We start from the raw sequence: 13950 nt of genomic DNA, 5'->3' as shown, positions 1-13950 counted from the left end.
TCCTTATATCGGCCACCTTGCGCTTTTTGATTAGCTTTGATATCTCGGCCAATTCTCCTCAACATCAATGTTGAGGAGCTATTTTATTCTATTCCTCAAGCAGAGCTGTTAGACGCTGTGAAAGAACGGATTGAAGGTGGGGATGATGTCAAATTTCAGAACAGTAACGGGGTTTCAGTAAATGACTTTGTAGCCTTAGTTAAATGTTACCTTTCATCCACCTATATTTGTTTTAACGATAAGTTGTTCGTACAGAAGGATGGTATTTGTATAGGCTCGTGCATAGCTCCCATACTTCGTGAAATTTTTTTAGGTCAATTTGACAAGCGTGTCGCAGCGTTCTTGGAAAAAGAAAAAGGCGTTGTCAGGTGTTTTAGGTATGTTGATGATTTTATTGTGTTTGTGAACATTGGTAATGAGTGCGAAAAGCCACAAGTTGTAAAAAGGTTTTAGATATTTTCGGTGGATGTTCAGACAAACTTAGGTTCACACATGAAATTCCTATGAATGGGTGTCTCCAGTTCCTCGAACTATGTTTGTACTTTGGCACGGGGCACATCTGCTGGTCGTACCAGCCACGCACAAAAAAGGAAAATTTGGCGTATGATTCTGCACATTCTAAATTGGTTAAACGGGGCATTGCAAAAAGTTGTCTGCGTGGTGCTCTTGAAAGGTCATGTGAGCATAAAATTGAGAGCAGTTTACAGATTCAAGTGCACCGGTTGCAGAAGGCTGGTTTTCCTGAGAACACAGTGACGGCTGTGGCGGAATGCCTCCTCAAAGAAGTCTGGACAGGTGGTCGCTCTGTCATGCCAGGCGACAAAAGACCTAAAACGCTGAGGCGTGCTGCCATTCCTTACGTGCATCAGTTATCGCACCGGCTGAAAAAGGTTGGAGAGAAGTGCGGTGTGGACGTTCTGTTCACCGCCCCCGAAAAGCTGGTGCGCATGTGCGAAGCCGTTAATGAGGACAGGAAGCCGATCTGCACCAAAAAACATGAGCGCAAGTTTGTATCCTGCATTGCTGGCGTCGTTTACCGCATACCTCTCTCCTGCAGTAGATGCTACGTTGGGCAGTCTGGTCGCTGCCTTAATGATCGATTACGAGAGCACTGTTCGCTGGTGGATTCATTGGCGGGGGGCGGCCATTTGGCCAATCATTGTAAGCATTGTGGGTGCGTGCCGGCGTTTGATGCCATGTGTGTGCTTGGTAGAGGAGGCACAGGGTTAGGGCGTGAGATATGTGAAACATATCACATTAGCAGGGAAGGCGATAAGTGTGTTGGTGCGCCTTCAATCACCCTTTCAGAAAAAGAAAAAGTGTACCTAAGGAACAGTTTGCCCCCCTTTTGATTAGTTTTTGATCGTTGGTTTTGACTAGAGTGCGCATGTGCCACCAAGTACTTTTATGTTCCCCTTTATTGCAGTAAATCCTCAGTTGATGTTTAGCGCTCGTCCTATCTACTCCTATGTCTGTGTCTATGTTATTTGCGCTAGTCTTTTTATTTATGATGACACGCCAACTAGCCCAGCTTTCTGCTTTAACTATCCTACCGCCTACTTCGACAGCGCACTCAGCAATGATATCTCTGAAATTATTGTTCATTGCTTCTAGGGTAATGTCCTCGTCCTCGGTTAGAGCTGAATATCTATTCTGTAGCGAGATCCTGAACTATTCTGCCCTCCCCCTCACTGCTAATTCGTTGATGGGTTTCTTTCTTACTAATCTGTTGCGTTCCTTCAGATTTAAGCTAATTCGGGACCTCACCATCCTGTGGTCACTGCATCGCACTTTCCCGATTACCTCTACATCTTGCATACTGGCGGGGGTTGAACACAGTATGAAGTAAATTTCATTTTTAGTGTCCCCGTTAGGACTTTTCCATGTCCATTTCCGGTTCTTCCGTTAGCTGAAGAAGGTATTCATGATTTTTAAGTTATTGCGCTCTGCAAACTCAACTAGTAACTCCCCCCAGCTATTCCTAGAACAAATGCCATAGTCGCCTACTGCCTGGTCTCCTGCCTGTTTTTTCCCTACCTTGGCATTGAAGTCGCCCATTAGTACAGTATACTGCGTCTTTACATTTCGCATTGATGATTCTACATTTTCGTAGAAGCCTTCAACTGCCTGGTCATCATAACTACATGTAGGTGCATAGGCCTCTACAACCTTCAGTTTATACCGCTTATTAAGCCTAATTATGATGTCTGCCACCCTCTCGTTAATAGTATAGAATTAATCTATATTACCTGCTATCTAAGTATTGACAAGGAAACCTACTCCTAGTTGTCGTCTCTCCGGTAAGCCTCGGTAACACAGTACATGCCCATCCTTCAGTACAGTATATGCCTCATTCGGCCTCCTAACCTCACTAAGCCCTATGGTATCCCATTTCATACCCTCTAGCAGAGGTGGGCAACCTCATGAGGTTTCGACCTCATGAGGTCGACCTCAACCTCACGGAGTGAGGTGAGGTTGGTGACAGCTCGAAATTTTTTGAGTGAGGTCATGAAATTGGACCTCAACCTCAGGCGTGAGTTTGAGGTTGAGTGAGGTCGTCATAGTGTGAGGTCGAAATTGTGAGGTCCAGGCTTTTTGCTGTTGCCGCGGCTTTCTTCGAAGAGCGCCCCTTTTGACGCGGAGCTCGAGCGTACTGCCGCGGTGTGCCCGCCGGCTCTCGGTGTTTGGTTACCCCCCGTTCGGACGACCGGATGCCGCAGCCCCTGCCCAGCTTTCGGCATTCCACCGTAATGTCCGCAGCCCGAGGACGCTTCCCTCTGGTCTTCTTGTAAGGAGATATTTTTTTTTTGTTTACTTCACGAACTTCTCATGCCCCACGCTTGCCACCCCCGTTTCCTCTGACTTGTTTTTGCCGATGCTTGCCGCCGGCTCAAACACCCAGGAGCGCGCAAAGCACAACTCACGTTGACCCGCGGTGCTTTTGTCGGATGCCGTAAAGAAACAAGCAAACTAAAAAGCGAAGCAAATTGTCTTTGCGCAGACGGCGCGGAGCAGAACTGTTTGCCGTGTGCATGCCCGTTTCCAGACGCTAACGTCACGGCTGCTGCCTTACATTCGATAAAAGACCTGTACATTACACGGAAACTTAACAGAAAATGTTGCAGCGGTATTGTTAGAGGACGTGATACTGACACTGACAGATAAAAAAAAAAAAGGAAAACATGAACAAACCAGGAAAACCGGCGCAATATCATCTGAGCATTTTATCGAAGTCCTCCCTTTCGAATTGTACGTCATCGTTCTATATTCCGGTCCTGTAAATTTATATTCTTGTATTCTCGAACACCTCTCTTTGGTCTTGTGCTGCTTGTTTCTTCTAACAGATTCACAGGTGGCCCCGAACAACTGCAATGGGATGAAGGTGCTAGTGTAGCGGTAAAACATGCAACAGGATGAAACGGACGGCACAGCTTATAAGACGCAGTGGTATACAGGAAAGAAGCCTGCACATGTTAACTATTTGCCGAGATAGAAGAGACAAAAAATATATGGGGCTTGCATACAGTGAAGCCCATTGAAAAAAAAAAAATGATTTCGCTCCGCTAAGGCCCCTTGTTTCTCTCTCAAATTCTATTGAAATCAAGCAATGCAGAATAAAGGAGGAGAGTAAGGGATTCTTAACTTCATAATATCAGGTTTCTCTTGAAATCTCTTATTCAGGCGCAGATAAAAAAAGAGAAAGCGTTCTCCTACATGTTTTTATGAAATAGAAAGTATTGAGATGGTTTCCGGCTCGACATTTTGGTGTCTAGACAGACGAATTGCTGTAGCGAACTGAGCGTGTCTCTTTTGTGCTCCCGTCTGCTCCAGACGGACAAATCAATCGGATGAAAATTTTTGTGGCCAGATGTCGGAATAATATTTTCAGACATTTTTCTTTTTCTTTAAAAATCAATTTAGATATAAGTGAATGAAGCCAATTACATGCTAGCACTGAGCAATGCAGTACTAAGCCGATGTCTCAAACCTTCTATACGCTCTGGGAAGCGCAGTTCTCTTCTGCTTTTAGTGTGCGATATTTGTGATTACTTTCGTCAACATGGTATTTCTTCATATAGATTTTCTTGTATGTCAATTAAGTTCGTACACTGCCGGAAAGAGAACAGGCTTCTTCCCTCACATTAGGTTCTTTATTTGGCATCTTTTCAGAGGCCCATAGCACAACCCTCCTTTCCACTTACCGGCGCGGTCATTTAGTTTTTCTCTTTTTTCAAGTATTGAAAAGCGCGATGCAGTCTCTGGAAGCGGAGCTGACACATATACCCCGCTGCCTTTGGTGTGTATTGGTGACAGTTCGGCATTCACTGCATGAGCAAAACCAGATGCCATGGAGACGGACGGCGAAGGGAGGAGCGCGTGCACAGCAGGGGGCGCGGTCCCTCCGGGCTGCTTGCTCGCCTCCTTTCTGTTGTTCTTGTCTTTATTTTACGTTTATGTGGTGTAACTATACGACACTAACGGGGAAACTGTTTCTCTAGATTCACATACGGTGCATGCGGCGAAGCAGCTTCAGAGACACCACCATGCAATTCATTAGTTTAGTCTTCAAAGGAAAACAGGTGAATACTAGAAAGAAGCTCGTCTCAGAATTATTGGCGAAATGGCATCCAGTATTCAGTTCAGACGTACAAGTATTTATATCATGTGTTCTTTTTTTCCTTTTTTTTAGGCGGGTGGGAGTTGGACATTTTGCTTCGGCGAAATTTGACGGGCGAGCCGATGTTCGCGACAGCAACGTGGTTCACGTTTATCCCTTTTTCCTAGCAGTTCCGACCCTTGTAATTTTTTAATGTGTGTGTCTCGCTGTGGCCCTGTCTGTTTAGCACTACGTGGCGAGAAAAGAAAAAGGGCATATCGTTATTGTTGTCGTCGTCACTAGGGTCAACAGCATTTGGCTTTTCAGTTTATAGTAAGAACTGGCTTGTTTTATTTCTAATACGAATCTTATTCACGTGGGTCAGATGGGTTAAACTCTTTGTATTGCATTATGGGCCTATGCGTAGTAACATTGTACCCATATAGGCCTTAGATTGAAACCGACCACAAAAGGGTAGGCGAGGAGGGGGAGAGGATTGCCTCTTTAGTGCAGAGTTGGACATGTAGTGTCCGGAGTTTTTCTGCTTTTATCCGGGATATTAATTGTTGTATAAAATTAGGAGTAAAATACAGCCTTCATACGACAAAATTCTGGCTAGCCTACATACCCTAGGATTACCGAGAAATGTATATTAGCTTTAAGTTGCGGTTTATTTTAATGATTCTTTTTTTTTTTTTTTTTTTGAGGTCGAGCGCCCGACCTCAACCTCACATTTTGAGTTTGAGGTGAGGTTGAGTGAGGGCGCCAATGGTCACCTGAAAAGTGAGGTGAGGTCGTCTGGGGGACCTCAACCTCAATTGATGAGGTTGAGGTTGAGTGAGGTCGCCAAATATTTTTTGAGTTTGAGGTGAGGTCGAGGTTTTTGAGGTCAAATGCCCACCTCTGCCCTCTAGTTCCTGTAACAGCACTGCTAAACTAGCTTCACTAGCTAGGGTTCTAGCGTTAGCGTTAAACGTTGCGAGGGTCAGTTTCCAAAGTCCGAGCAGTTGGTCCTAATCCCTATAACGGGGGTCCTCGAAGCACTCCTGGAATACCGAAGCTCGTGAAGAATGAAGAGGAGATTACTTCTTCCCTGCGGCATCGCTAATGCCCAAAATGTACAACGATTCCCGTTACGCGGCTTATAACCAAGTCCCTTGGGCTGCATATTTTAACAAAATACTGTAGCAGCGTAGCAACATTCATTATACGGGAGGTAAGACAATCAATGAAACATGATTGAATGAATCGTAATAGCTATACCTAATGAGATAATGAATGACCGTCAAGAATGCTTAAAAATGCCCTCGGAATAAACGCGTCAGCATCTGTGAAGAGAATCAAAACAGAAGAATCGAAAAACTTTCCTAGGTTGTTCAGTGTCGACCTAGTTCCTCGCATCGGCTGGAGCGACTTCCGAGCAGAGTGACACCTCTGCACCGGCTCAATATTGCTTATTGAATCGCACAGTTAATGCACACCAGGTGTCAGGTATCCGCACAGCTATTAACCAGCTCGCTAGAAGTATATAGGTTTCAGTCAGCCTCTGGCTCTAAGTAATACTCCGAGGAAGCTCAGGGTGGCTTGCGACTATGAACCTTAACAAAAATGACATCTTGTTAGACCAGATGAACCTGTCCAGCACAGCCAAGCAATGAAGCACACATTGTAATATCTAGTAGGGTCGCGCACCTATAGAACACGGCCCATCACCTTCCCCACGACTAATTACCGTGATCACGGCTAGTACCGCTTCCAATGCCACCATGGAAGAAAGAAAACTGAGGGAGCGCTTGGTAATACTTTTGAAGCCTAGTCACAAAAAATAAAAGGAAGCGAGATTACACCAGCGTAATAGCGTGCGGCGATATCTACTACCGCTGCGCATCGCGCATGCGCGAATCAGCGCCGCGCGGTGTTTGCCGCTCGCGTCACCGGGGAATCGGCGCGATAACCCGTATTCGCCACAGCAGAAAGTCGCGCACCTGCGCCAAGGCAGACGCCCGCATTAAAACATACGGACAATCAAAACATAGGGACAGACTGGGAGAAAGAAAAAACGGGGGAGGGAACTGCTTTCTCGGCGCTTGGCTTGCGAAGGTTGGCCGCGTGACTTCACGCTCTCTCCTTATGGCGATTTCCACTTAGCGCTCCGGAGCGAGTTTTCTTGCTCCGGAACGACGATTTCGAATTACACTGGTCGACTAAGATAGGTTGCGCGTATTCCGCTGGGCGTTTGAAGCAGCTCGGGACGCTCTAGCGCGATCCGCCGACCGCAGTCGGATCTCGCCGCAAGTCTTAGTCGCTGATGCGGTCACTTCCGGAGGCTGCTGGATTGGCCGGTTCAACGACGTCGGCAGAGGACACTGGTCATCACCGTTTTTTTGCGCGAATATGCCCAAGTGCGTCCATCGAAAAACATCTGCAGCGTTAAAATGGTGCGAAAGCAAGTTGTTGAGGGCCGCACTCATGCCTATTTATCAACCGCAAAACGTGTGGCGCTGGGATGCGGCTATAACTTTCGAAACGAACTCAACATTACTTCCGCCGCGTACTCTACACGCTACATTGGTCGACTAAGGCTGATTCCCTCTCTAGCGCTTTAGGTCGGTTCGGGCGCCCAGTTCCGATCGACCAGTGCAAATCATCATTAGTTTTCTTACCTCCACGGCTGCCACTCCCGCCACTCCGGGCAGTATCAATTTGCTTGTAAACGCACATTATATAACGAATCAGCCTTTGTACTACACAGTGTGTTGATTGTGTGTGTATGTGTGCGTGCGTGTGTGTGCGTGTGCATGCATGCTCATGTGTGCATTTGTGTGCATGTTCAGTATTCGCTATCAGAGCGGCCGAATCGTGTTTGCTGCAAATATGGAATGTTCGCTCCCTTTCGATGTTTCCTTCATAACATAATGAGCGCTGATAACGGTTCAGGTAGGATTAAAGTTTGCACCAAGTTTGTAGTCCTCGTTTTGGTACAACCGTCGAAGAAACTCGTCAGAGGGATTTACGTTTCGATATAACTGGATACTTTTGTTGTCCATGATATGCCTTAGAGGGACAAGAGTAAAAGAATTGCGATTTGCGGCAAATTATGGCGGGCATTATTGACGGCCAGTGCAAAGGCTGTTTAGTGGCTGCTATAAGCCCCTTTGCCGGCCAACGCACGTACAAGACGCCAATATAACATATCGAACCAGCGAAAGAGACAGAAACACAAGAAGAGAAGTACACGGGACAGCGCTGTACCGTGTACTTCTCTCGCCTTGTGCTTCTGTGTCTTTCGCTGGATCAATAGGTTAGATTCGCACCAACTAGCCCAAATGGTCCCCATGTTAAAGAAGGCACCAGTAGGTCTTCCCGTAATGCTTGGGCCCCATTATAATCCCACCTTACTTCCATTCATATCGTCTCACATGCCGAGGATTGCTCCACCTAAAGCTATAAGGCTTGGAAGCTAAATGTGTTTGGGTCTTGACGTACCACTAAATATTCTAATACTGATGCTCCTTCAATGATCTATTCCGATTCCCGTAAACTGCCGCCTAGCTGAGATTGCCGTCAGTATTCACCAAACAGCTTTTGGATAGCTGGATACGGCGTAACGGTGTCTGCATCATAAGGTAAGGAATGTATAGGGCCTGGAACGCCGCAAAATTGCATTGTAAAAAGGACTGGTAGCGCAGCAAGATGATGCCGGACAGGGAGAAGGGGCAGAGCAAAAACGCTGCGCATCCGCGTTTCAATGAAGCTATCCACGTGAGCGCTCCTTTTCGGAACTGGCGCAGAGGCATCCTCTGATTGAAACATCGCCAGCTGTCGAGCGTAGTCCCTGAAGCGCCGCCACTCTGTACAAGAACAGTACGGGTCAGGGCGAGTGGCGGATATAATGCTGGGATGAAAGAACACTGAATTCGGTAGCTCTTAAGCACTCTGAAAAAAGGCAGCTGACAAGATGTCCACCAGCATGCGATCGCCTTCACCAAAAGACCGATCGATGAGTGGCAAAACTTCCATCAAAGAGAACCTCAGAAGCGGGGAGCATAAGCATCAATCTTGTAAAATGTACTTCGCGATCGCAGCCTCAATGCCAAATTTTATACAAATGAATGAACGAACGAATGCAGACTAAAAGCGCGAGGGAATCATGTGTGCCTTCTGCTTCGTGTTCTTCGAGGAGCTTGCATCAGGTAGTAGACTTATGTTTATGATTGCAAATCGTGAATGCAAATATGCGTAATGCGAAAAAAAAAAAAGCGCAAATGAAGTATGAAATTCTTTCGGCGATGACTCGCTGAGGTGGCTCAGTGGGAAATCGATTGCTGATGCCAAGGGTTCGGGTTCGATCTCGGTCACTGCAGCCACATTTCGGTGCAGGCGAAACAAAAGTCGATCTAGTACTGTGCGATTTCAGTGCACATTCAAGCTCTCCAGGTGGCCGAAATTATTTTTAAGACATCCACTGCGGCGTCCCTCATACATGTCGTAACAAAACAATTTCAGAGAGGTTCGTAGAACCGAATATCGCGTAAGCAGGTGCGTGAGTCACAAAATGTTAGGTGCATAATGGCGTGGTTGAATCTGGGACACAGGATACGATGGCACACAGGCAAGCACCAACTTTCAATTTCATTGCAATGCTGCCAATAGGGCAAATTAACACGAGGTAACATTTCTCACGAGAGGCAAAAAGTGGCAAAGATAAAACGAAAACAACACATGGACGCGAGCTAGGTGTGAAAGAAGAATCATAGTACGGCGCATGAGCACAGGCATGATCGCAAACACGTTAAAGCCAAGCTATTACACGGAATGAACCGTGATAAATTGAATAGAAATTAAATCGACATAGAAAGGATGTGCACCCCAGTGAAAAGTAACATGACGAGAAAGGTCTCTAAAGAAAGATGAAAAAGCCGTCACAACCAAACATAGCCTCTTAAAAGCGTCCGGAGCTTGCCCTCGGAAAACTTTGACATCAAAGATTTCGTGCTAAGTGGTAAAATAGTACAGCCACCAAATGTTAGTTGCATGTTTGCTTCTTGTTATGACGCGTAAGTCATTATTGTACATCAGTCACTTGGTGGTACTCGTATAAGATAGCTAAATCACTTTTCAGTTTTGGTTTCAACAGCCGAGCGATGGCTTGTGATGCCAAGTTGCATATAGCTCACGCGAGGAATGAGAACACTGCGGTACAGTCGCTCCTCCGTCGTTTTGATTCACTACGGCACTAAGGCTAGCCTGCTTCAAGAGCCGAAATTCCAAGCATTTGAGAAGCCGCATTTATATCGAAGTTTTTTTTATCCCTAATGTGACTCATATGGAACATTGACGCAAAAGCCATTGCTTTGTCGGATGTTGAATTCGAAACGGAAAGGGATGAGAAAAGAAATGTATTATAAATCATTTAGCGGTCGCAGGCAAACACTGCGTGGTAATCGGCATAGAACAATGTATTAAGCATCATTACAAAGAAATCAACACGCAAACAAAAATTACCTCCATATACTCCTTAAGTGGCTATGTCCATCGAATTGCCGACGCAACACGCAAAGCACCCGCCGCCCCTTCCCCTACCCCTGCCCCCAAACCAACTTTATACTTTAGCTAAGCCGACGTGCCTACGTGACCTAGTCGATAGCGTACCTAACTGGTGAACCAAAGATAGTGGTATGGAATCACTGCTGAAATGTAAGTATGCTTCTTTGCGTAAACTTTTTTTTTTTAAATTCATTTGTACGCACACTTTAAATTTTTATTACAAACACTTTTTTCAACTACTCCGTGTCGACGCAGAGCAGCAAAAAGCTGAAATGTCTTATAATGGGGCCACGTAACACCTCGTAATTACTACCGAACGAGATATTTCACTGCTTCAGAAAATGAAGGCAAATCACAATTACAGGATGCTTAATCCGATTTCATCCCACTCGCCATTCAATATAGATCAATGCGGTGCGAGAAAAATCATCGGTAACGTGTGTAGCTTTGTGTGCAGCAAGCTTGTGTCTTGCGCACTTCATTGTAGCAATGACATCCACTGCATTTTAGATCGATTCGAAGGTGAGGCCTCTTGAAAATCACATTGAGGGTTATTGCATCACACGGTTTAATGGCCGTGAGTTAGGCGAACGTTTTGATGAAACTTGCGACCTACACGAGAGACTACAAGACAAACGAGGTACGCAGGACAAGCGTGCTTGTCTTGTACCTCGTCTGCCTTGTCGTCCCTCGTGTAGCCCACAATTCCGCCAAAATGTTCAACAACCAGCTAGCCCCTACTGCAGTCTTGCTACAGCCGATTACCGGGCGCAGACAGGTCGGGTTAATAGAAACGTTAAGAACAACACCATGATTTCCCAAGTAGATCCTATACATAAAGCCTTCGCGAGCGAAGTGCTGCCACGTTAAACGCAGTGCCAACAAATAACGGAACACGTAAACGGCGAAGAACTAGGACAATCTCGAGGCCACAGTGCGAACCCCACAACTGAGATGTGCAGTTCGCACTTCAGTAGAGACCACTAGAATAAGTTTGTCAGTTTCGAGGTGCGCGCGGAGGCGTTTCGGAAAAGGCATCTTTTCTGTAAATTTCAAATATTTCAACATCCAACTTTCTGGGGCACTTCTTAATTATCAGCCAATTTAGGATACTGTTAGATGCGTAAAAAACATTTGGCTTTAAATGTTTTTCTGCACTCGGACCGGGAAAACGAATGGACTGCGCTTTTGGTAATAATCATGAAGGAAATGGAGAATATGTTAAGGTAAATTTACGAACATATTAAAAGAGTGAAGCAAGTTTCCAATACGTAGCAAAAGTTTCCTTCTGAAGTTAGCCTTGCGCTCACAACGAGTAGTATAGAAAAACAATAAGATACGTTTTCAAAGTAAATAGCAAAAAAAGCAGAAGCCTGACGAAGGAGGATCTGCAAATATTTTACTGTTTTGGTTCAGTTTTACAATATGTCATAAATGTGCTCTGGAAGTCTCTTTTGCAGAATGTATTCAAATTTTCCGGTTATGTGCACAGTATGCATAGTTCAGTGCGTCAAACGTAGCGGTTGGCTTGGCTATTGATTCTTCTTTGTCAGCCCGTCAACTTATGGTATTTCACTAACTTATGCACTCTGTTCGCTTCTTCCTTTGAAGCGCCCGGTCGAAACTCATATCTTCAGAAACTCATATTCCAACCTTTCAATTTTAGATTCTCTGAAGCAATGCCAACTAACCGTACGGCCTCCTTCCCGAGAGTATAGATAAAAATATAAATCGCTCCCTGCCATTTTTCGATAATATGCAATATTGTAAGCCATCGAGAACATTTTATTCGGCAAGGACTACGTTCTTGGAGCTATAGTTTGTCCCACTGCAGAGAAAAAAAAAAAAAAAAAAAAAAACAGCGGCCAGCATTTATGAGTCGGTAAAGTTTTCTCTGCAATGTTTGCGAAAACGAAGGTTCAAGAACCGTGGAAAAAAGGACAAAAATGCATTCAGTTAATGGTTCTGTACTCCGCTGTACTGAATATTTTCGCATATATCTGTCGGTTCCTGCCGTGGTGGCGCTGCGGCTAAGACATTTAGCTGCTACTACTTGGTAGCAAGGTCGAATATTGATCCCTAGGTCGGGATTAGGTATTAGGCAGGCGGCGAAATCTATAAACCATCTGTGTTTGCACGTGCTGTAAGAACCTCTGAAGGCCAAAATTTGAACAATCCCACTACGGCGCCTGGCATAACCCACGTACAGCTTCTCGACGATAACCAAGGCCATGCCTTCGGAGATGTGAGCGAAATTTTCTGTCGAGCACGTTTGTTAATCGGATTCATGTTTAATTTGTATTTGTTTCACCATCGGGTAATTCTAGCAATTATTCCGGTGCCTTGAATAAGTGAGGCTATAGTGCGGATGCATCGCTAGCCCTCTTACGAGACGAGCCGGTGGCATGTACAAAAAAGGCACAAAAAATTGGTATCGATATTTAAGAGTGTTTACGGTGCGATAATGCGAAAACATGAACACGACCGAAAAGGCCAAAGCAACTTCTTCACATTTCACCCAACAGCGCTGGCACGGCCGCCTCTGTCGTGCTTATGGAAGCACTCCCTCGCTGGAATCCAAAAACGCGCACGTTTCTTCAAAACATCACACAAGCCGACTGCGTGGTACGGCTGTATGGGGTGGGTCGCCGCTCGGGGGAGAAGCGCCTAGGCCCGCAGAGAACGCGAGGAAGAAGCAATGCGTCGGCGCAAGTTAGCCGGCCGCTAGGAAATTCGAGTAATTCGACTCCCAGCTATGCGCTGCTCACTCGCGGATACCCGAGTCTCCACATCCCCTCGCACGCATTATTCGAAGGGCAGAATCTTTCCAGCATAGCATCCGCCCTCTCTCTTTGTATTGCTGCCGAAGAACAGCTGGTTATTGGTACCGTGGAGGTGACAGCACGCCGACGGCTTTTTCGATCTATGGGGCTGGTAAAACTTTCGTTTAAAAATCACCACCGTGCCTCTGGAAGGTTTGTGCGTTCCCAGAGACACGGAAAACAGGCTCGGAGGCGGATTGTCTGTGCGTGTCTGTCGGTCCTCCTTACTAGCATACGTCTGGCGGGTGGCAGTTGGCAGATAACCGGGCTGGGCGCTGATTGTTTTTCTGGCTGCGTGTCCATGGCACGAAACTTGGATGGCATCACTACACCGGTGTTCGGGGCCATAAAGAAGGCATGCATTGTCATGAATAGTAAAACGCCAATTCCCATGTATATAGTCATCACTCATACACACTGCTCGGCGTATCATTACTCGGTATTTTATTAGTCAAGTACAGCAAAGTATCGAGTATGTACAAACATTACGTATAGTAATCACTTATGCTGATCATAATGCTTTCTCATATCTCCCATGAGCCCTCTTAAGTGTCTCTGCCGAATTTTGTCTGCCCAAGATGCTTTCTTTATTCACGAGTCCATTAACGAATTTCTCTTGGTTATTAATTTTGCATGACCACATTTCAGGTTGAATCCTCTTATGCTGTATGTAACACGATACTCTTAAAACGGAGGTGGGTAATAATAGATCATGATCTACGGCGCCGTGTGTTACTCCGACGACCTGTCACATCAGTAAACGAAATAAACTTTTGAATGCCTGACTAATCATGCAAGCCACGCCAGCAGAATTCTTAATTTTATAAATGTTCTATCAACAAATCTTTCTCATTGTTAAGGAATTCTGTGGGGTGATCCGGGATGCGAGCAGAGATGCACTGCTGGCTAATAATGTACCCGACTATGTGCATGTCATTTCTTTGCACGTCGTGTTCCCTTTTTTTTTTTGTACAGTGTTGATTC

The sequence above is a fragment of the Amblyomma maculatum genome, chromosome 1 (assembly GCF_055883805.1).
Source record: "Amblyomma maculatum isolate TAMU_Amacu chromosome 1, ASM5588380v1, whole genome shotgun sequence".
In the NCBI taxonomy this organism is placed as follows: Eukaryota; Metazoa; Arthropoda; class Arachnida; order Ixodida; family Ixodidae; genus Amblyomma; species Amblyomma maculatum.
Note: the sequence above shows the minus strand (reverse complement) of the source record.